General features: G+C 51.1%; 1 pseudogene; it reads left to right on the top strand.

Annotated features, from left to right (window-relative positions):
* Positions 1–971: 971 nt before the first annotated feature.
* On the top strand, positions 972–5,844 carry LOC146184565 (DNA (cytosine-5)-methyltransferase PliMCI pseudogene; annotated as a pseudogene).
* The last annotated feature ends 1,910 nt before the right edge of the window (positions 5,845–7,754 follow it).

Genomic DNA, 7,754 nt, shown 5'->3' on the forward strand with positions numbered 1-7,754 from the left:
CCCGTCATTTGCGTGACGGCTGGATTTCACGATTTCATCGACCTGAAACCGTGTTGGCATCATATTTTATTTAATAAGCAAATAATTTACAAAACAAAAATTACAGGGACACCTAAGCTCTCCCGTTAAGGGTATGAGGCGATAGCAAGCGCTCAAGGACGATGTTTTTTTCACCATTAAATTTTTTTTCTCTTTTTTTTTATAGCCGGCCGGGGGATGACGCTACCCTTAAACTCGGACTCCGCTTCTTGAAACTTAATCCGTCGTAGTGCGGGTTCTGCGAAACGTGCTGTTCGCATTCGGTACAACGGCGGGGAGCTCCACCATTAGGGCATGACGCAATAGCGTTTCACAAACAGGGACAATATTTTTGTTCACATTTTTTACGCTGCAAATTTTTATACACGGATACCACTCTACTGATACTTAGCATCAGCAAACAATCGGCTTTCCATTCTGAGTATTTTGACATCTTTGATTCTACCTTTTTATATATTTCATTATTTCAATTAATTAATTTGTCAATTTCACGCTCTAAATATTCCTGATTACCATAATCAAGCTCTGCCTTTTCATTCCGAGCATTTGATACCTTTGAACCCCCTTTTTACATAAATTTCTCATTGTCCTAATTATTTCAATTCACTAAATGATCAGCTACACACACTATTTTCTTAATTAGCCTAAGCAAACATTGGTTTTCTATTCTGAGCAATTTGACACCCACGAAGCATCTTTTCCCAATTTTTATTTCGTTTCTTCAATTAATTGCGATGATTTCATTAACTCGCCTATCACACGGCAATCAATTATTTGTATCACACGGCAACCACAAATTACCACGATGCAATTTTTTTGCGCAGCCCCCGATTATATCCGACACGCGGTACCGAAAACTACTACTACTAGTACGACGCCAACAGCGTTTCAGCCGAACGAGATGTATAAGCTACCACTTTAAAATTGTAACAATGGCTTATGGTGCCTCGAATGCCAGCGCTGCCGAAGGCATCGAGGCAGTCTACAACGACCGTACAGCAGCGCCACAAGGTGCATGCACGGCCGGTTTCATCGCGGTTTTACCCGTAATAAATAAATGAAAAGAAAAACAAAAGTTGAACCTGTGTTATTAAACTGGATGAAACGTCCTTTTGCCTCGTCCCGAGTGCACGCAAAAGCAATAGCAACAAAATAATAACAAATGAGACTGTAATTCGTTGACTGGAGTGTCCGGCGGAGTCACGCGCTGCGTTGCAGCGCGCAGCGAGAAGCAGACGACACTATTCCGCCGCCGCGCGCGGCCAACGCCCCCTGTACAGTGCTCTACCTCCTGCTTCTCCTGCATTAATCCGATGGCTTTGCTCCAGGGTCCAGAGATGACGTAAGGGCTCGTGTATGGACACGTGACGCTCCGGTGCAAAATGATGTGAGTTCTGTCTCGCTACTTTCTCTATGCTCTCGTCCCCTACATCGCGCCGGCCAAGAGTTCCGCGCGGGAAACAGCGTGTGGTCGGTGTGGTCGTGTAAGCATCACCAGCAAATTGAAAACCGTTAACGCGGCACCTGTGTCACCGGCAAAGCTGGATACAAACGACAAGCGCTCTTCCGACAAGGAATGCAACCGTACGGGCCGCGCGAGCGACGAGCGCGAAGAGAACGACGACAAAGAGGATCTACCGCCGCCGGCCACCAAACCTAAAGGCAGCAAACGCAAACGACCCGTCGACGGCAAACGCCAACGCACCTTGACCGAGCTGTTTGAGCAGATGGCAAAGCGTGTCAAGAGCGAGGACGGCAAGGCCCAGATCAAACAGCAGCCGGTATTGGAGGTGAGCTTCACACGCTGTCCCTGCTGCCTCCAGGAAGCCGCGGAGTTGCGGCTGTTTGAAGGAGACCCGCCGGATGCAGTTGACGAGGTGCGGGCGCTGGTAGACAATCGGCTGAGCTTGCTTAAAGACGGAGGCGCCGACAACGATGGCAACAACTTGATGGATACACCGCGTCATAAGATCACGCAGTTTGCTGTGTACGATCGACACACGCACCTGTGCCGCATCGACGCCGGCCTGATCGAGCGCGGCGTAGAGCTTTACTTCAGCGGCTACGTGAAGCCCATACAAGCCAAGGACCCATCCTCGGAAGGGGGAATATGCACAAGGCGCTGGGCCCCATTGAATGTTGGTGGACGGGCGGTTTCGACGGCGGCGAAAACGCAGTGATTGCTTTCACCACTCAGTTCGCTGAATACGTGCTCATGGCACCCAGCGAGGCGTACGCTCCTTTCATCGAAGTCATCAAGGAGAAGGTCTACATCAGTAAGTTGGTGATCGAGACTTTATTGCGGGACTCTAGCAGCACGTACGAAGATTTGCTCAACAGACTCGAGTTGACACCTCCGCCCCAAGGTGTTGCTAAATTCACCGAGGACTCGCTGTTGCGAAATGCCCGATTCGTGATCGACCAGGTGCAGAGCTTCGACGACGGCTTCGATGGCGAAGAAGCTCTTTTGGTTGCCAGTCCCTGCATGCGGAGCCTGGTCCACCTGGCTGGTGTGACGTTGGGTCAGCGACGAGCAATGCGCCGGAGATGTCGCAAAACGTTGCGCAAGAAACCCGTCTGCACGCTAGCTACGACGACACCGCTCGTTCGAGACGTCTTCGAAGTCCTGTTCGAGGGTCAGATTGACGACAAAGCGGCCAACTCGACGGCTCGCCGCAAGCGGTGCGGCGTTTGCGAAGCCTGCCAGTCAGCCAACTGTGGCAAGTGCAAAGCATGCAAAGACATGGTGAAGTTTGGCGGTACCGGAAGACAGAAGCAGTGCTGCTTGGAACGGAGGTGTCTTAACAAGGTCTTGGAGGAAGCCGAAGAGGACGATGGCGACACCGAGGAGATTGAGCTTTACCTCGACCGTAAGGCTGTGGACACGGAGGCGCCCGTTACTCGTAGGACGACGAGGCTGGGCGACAGCGATGTCCGTTGGGTAGACGACAAACCGGTCGCTTTCATTGACAATAAGTCCTACTTCTCGCGAGCCATCGTCAACGGCTCCGAACTTTGCTGCGGCGACTTCGTGCTGGTCACTCCCAAGGAGCCCGGCACACCGCTGTACGTGGTTCGAGTCGTCTACATGTATGAAACTCCTGCTGGCGAGAAAATGTTCCACGCGCACTGGTTCTGGAGGGGCGCGGACACTGTTCTCGGTGAGACTTCTGATCCTCGCGAGGTGTTTCTGGTCAACGAATGTGAAAACCAGAGCCTCAGCACCGTGAACAACCGATGTACCGTGGTGCACAAACCCGCGCCGCAAGACTGGTTTACCCGCGGCGGCCTCCACAGTCTGGAAGATGAGTGCGCGCTGCGTGGCGAGGACGATGGGAAGTCGTTCTTTTACCAGAAGGCCTACGAGCCAGAGACTGCAAGGTTCATCGACCCGCCAGTGTTTATCTGTCCTGAGGTGTGCGACGTGACGCATTCCTGCACCTCCTGTCGTCACGCCGAAACCGAGAAAAAACTACAGATCCCACTTCCCGGAGAAGTAATCGAGGAAGAGAACGGCAGGCGCAGCTACGCAAGCATCTCGTACCAGGGCAAATCGTTTTGTACCGGTGAGTGCGTCTTTCTGGAAGCGGATGCTTTCCAGTTCGACTTCAAGACTGACAAAAACAAGAACAAGAGGAACGCGAAGAAGGAAGATGTGGACGAGGATATGTATCCTGAATACTACCGCAAGCGACCTGAATACGTCAAGAGTTCGAATGCTGATGTGCCTGAACCGTTCAAGATTGGCAAGATCGTCTCCATTTACGGAAAGCTGAGCAGCGGCGGCTCCGATACGTTCAAGCTGAATGTGAAGAAGTTCTATCGTTCGGAGGACACGCACAAGCCCAAACAGGATACGGACCTTCGCCTTCTCTACTGTTTTGAAGAAGAAGCCATCGTCGAGCTGCACCAGGTGTGCGGCAAGTGCTACGTCGTCTACGGCGAGAATCTGGCGGAAGAGGTCGAAGACTACCTTTGCCGAGGTCCCCACCGGTTCTACTTCACAGAAGCCTATGACAGCGAGACCAAAACGTTCGTGGAGCCCTCACGCAAGGCTCGAACGATGGGCTGCCTCGGAAAGGGAAAGGGCAAGAAGGGCCAGCACAAGGCCATCAATATCGAGTCGCCAGAGGAGTTTTATGTGACACAGTGCAAGCTACGCTGTCTGGACGTCTTCGCGGGTTGCGGAGGGATGACCGCGGGCTTCCACCAAACGGGCGTCAGCGAGACGTGCTGGGCCATCGAGCGAGAAGAGCCCGCGGCCACGGCTTTTCGGATGAACTTCCCCGACGCCACCGTCTTTACCGACGACTGCAATCGCCTCTTGCGCCTCGTCATGAATGGTGAGACCGCCAACGAGCGCGGGCAGACTCTGCCGCGAAAGGGAGATGTCGAGTTGCTCTGCGGAGGGCCTCCATGCCAGGGTTTCAGCGGCATGAACCCCTTCAGCTCGAGGCAGTATTTTCAGTTCAAGAACTCGCTGATCGCGACATTTCTCAGCTACTGCGAGTACTACCGCCCGCGTTTCTTCGTGCTCGAGAACGTGCGCAACTTCGTCTCATTCAAGCGCAGCATGGTTCTCAAGTTGACCCTGCGGTGCCTCATCAGCATGGGTTACCAGTGCACCTTCGGAGTCCTGCAGGTGGGGAATTATGGGGTGCCGCAGACCCGCCGTAGGGCCATCATCCTGGCGGCGGCACCAGGAGAGAAGCTTCCACTGTATCCCGAACCGGAGCATGTGTTTGTGCCGCGCGCCTGTCAACTGACTGCCGTGGTGGACGACCGCAAATACCTGTCCAACTGCAAGTGGTCCTCGTCCGCGCCTCTCAGGACTGTCACTATTGGCGACGTCATGTCGGACCTTCCCGAGATCCGCAATGGTGCCAAATTGGACGAGATTTCCTATGGCGCAAAGCCCTTGACTCCCTTCCAGAAGACTCTTCGCGGAAGAGGTGCTGTGCTCCGGGACCACGTTTGCAAGGCGATGGCTCCTTTGGTCGAGGCGAGGATACGCCACATTCCCCTCACACCTGGCTCTGACTGGCGCGACCTCCCCAACATCGTCGTGCAGCTCTCGGACGGCGTCACGTATACCAAGAAGCTGCTCTACACACATCACGATGCCAAGAATGGCAAGTCATCGACCGGTGCTTTCCGAGGCGTTTGCCCATGTGCCTCAGACAAGCCCTGTGACCAGGCGTGCCACCAAGACAACACGCTCATCCCCTGGTGCCTACCGCACACGGGAAACCGGCACAACCACTGGGCCGGACTCTACGGCAGGCTTGAGTGGGACGGTTTCTTCAGCACAACCGTGACCAACCCGGAGCCGATGGGCAAGCAAGGTCGTGTCCTGCACCCTGAGCAACACCGTGTGGTCAGCGTGCGAGAGTGCGCGAGGTCGCAAGGTTTCCCGGACACATACCGGTTTTTTGGCACCATCCTGGACAGGCACCTGCAAGTTGGCAACGCCGTACCACCGCCCATGGCACGGGCTATTGGACGCGAGATCCTGAAGTGCCTCGCCAACAGTGCGGCTAACTGAACGTGTGTGCATTTCATGTTTACTGCTTCAAACCCAATCTGTCAGGATTTTGTTCGAAGTGAGGGCAATGTATCTTGATGCCATGTTTCCTCTTAAAGTCATTGGTGTTCATTTTTATATCTCCAGTATACAGCGCTTCTCTTTATTTATTTCGTGTGGTTCTAATTTCTACTATAAGAGTGGTAGCTTTTTTTCACGTTGCAGCTACTGTAACTGCTCCATGTGCCGACCTGAGTTGAAAATTGCTACAGGGTTCAGCAAAAGCCAAGTTCACTGTTTGTATTCATATTTGTGTATGAATGTTTTTGGCAAGTTGGGTTATTAAAGGTTCTCTATTAGTTTTGAAAAAGATATCTTCTGGAAAAATGCTCTTTGTGTCAACGCTAAGGTGGACCAGGCTCGAAATGCATAGCTGAGTAAGGTTCTCTCCTTACTGTCCCGTGCAGTAGGCCCTGAAAGGAGACAGTTCTGATAATTATGTACTACATCCAAAGGTACTGTGGTCCTTTGGATGAAGAGGGGATGACTGAGGTGAAATTGTTTTAAAAGCAACATAAGAAGAATAAAGCTATGCCATACTGCACAGAATGCAGTAAATTTAGCTGGCTTGGATATAAAGCTTAGCAGCACCTATGTGGCTAACTACGCAAAGAGGTTGGAATCATTTGCAAAGAAAGGACAGATAAGTCAGCCTCAGTCATTTGACGTTCCCTGTTATTCCAGAAAAAGGGCCGCCAAATTGCATCTCAATCCTTGTCACTTTTATTAAGTGAATCTAAGCTATTCGTTTTATCGGTCATGTGTTGGTCAGGGTCAGTTGTTGATACTTTGCTATTGCATGAAGACTGAATACCGGACCGTGTATATTTATTTGCATACAGTTAACTCGCATCGGAGGAATACGGGTGAAGCCTCTGCTCTGTAGCCGGCATAGTTCCACTGATACGTGGATGCGAAGCAAAGTGCTTTTTGTGTCTGCTATGCTGAAGGCATTCCCATTGTTGAGCTCTTGTTTTGCTCTTTTGTGTTGTGTTATGTTAGCAAAATAACTCAATTCTATTATTTTTTTTTTGTTAACCTGGTAGCCTGCGGGTTTTACCGTCACTCGATGAAGGGCTGGCATGATTTGTACAAATCGGTCGCCGCCGAAAATTTTTGAAAGGATCTTACTAGCTTGTATGGAAGCCCGCTATTAATTTTTTAATACGCGCCTTTTGAGTTTTTTTTTAAAAATAATAATAACGCATTTATTCGTCCAAGGAGTAGGCGAGATAACAGGTCGGCCCAAGCCAAACAACCTTGCAGATATCTAGAGGGCTTCGGCCTAACAATGCGGGATATCAAATGAATATTGCTGTCGCATTTTCACGATTCAACACATTTCTAATTCCATAACATTCGCAAACCAAAAGTCACTTTGCGTGTGCGTGAGTGCGTGCGTGCGTGCGTGCAAGGAAAGGCGCGTGAACAGGCCTTCCAGCACCGCACTACAGCCGTCGAGTCCGGAGGTAGCGCGGCCTCCGCGGCACGATCTCCGGCTTCTTCCGTTGCTGCGCTCCGACATCACACAACTGGGGGCACAGAGCGCGAAAAGCCGGCCGAAAGCGACCCCGACGATACTCACGCTGCAGATTTCACAGGCCCACGTTGTGTCTGCTCTTTGACCACCGTAACGGAAGTCGGAAACAGTTTGAACAGCTTCATGTTCAGACGAATTTTAATCCCGTTTGACGAAGATGTTTGCAAAATAAAATTATATCTCTCGCCACCGTCTCGTCAAGATACCGCCATCAAAACACGGGGAGAGGTCATTTTAGATTTTTCGAATCTAAACAAGCCCGCCTTACTTTCGTCATTGCTACTGTAAAAAAAAAAAAAAAAACTGTGTGTGTGTGTGTGTGTGTGTGTGTGTGTGTGTGTGTGTGTGTGTGTGTGTGTGTGTGTGTGTGTGTGTGTGTGTAGGGAGGGCGGGGAACGGTAGTAACCTGGTTAACTAATTCTGGGAAGTTTGCGGCCAGCCATTTGTAATAGCGGTGCCAATTTCTGGAGTATTCATAACGCGATTACCCTCGGCGTACGTTACGGCTCAATAAATTTGCCCACTTCGTGCCGATACACGCACGCTTTTCGAAAAGCGCGCGTGTTTGGTGATGGTGATGAGAGTCTTTTT

This window comes from Amblyomma maculatum, chromosome 7 (genome assembly GCF_055883805.1).
Source record: "Amblyomma maculatum isolate TAMU_Amacu chromosome 7, ASM5588380v1, whole genome shotgun sequence".
NCBI lineage: Eukaryota > Metazoa > Arthropoda > Arachnida > Ixodida > Ixodidae > Amblyomma > Amblyomma maculatum.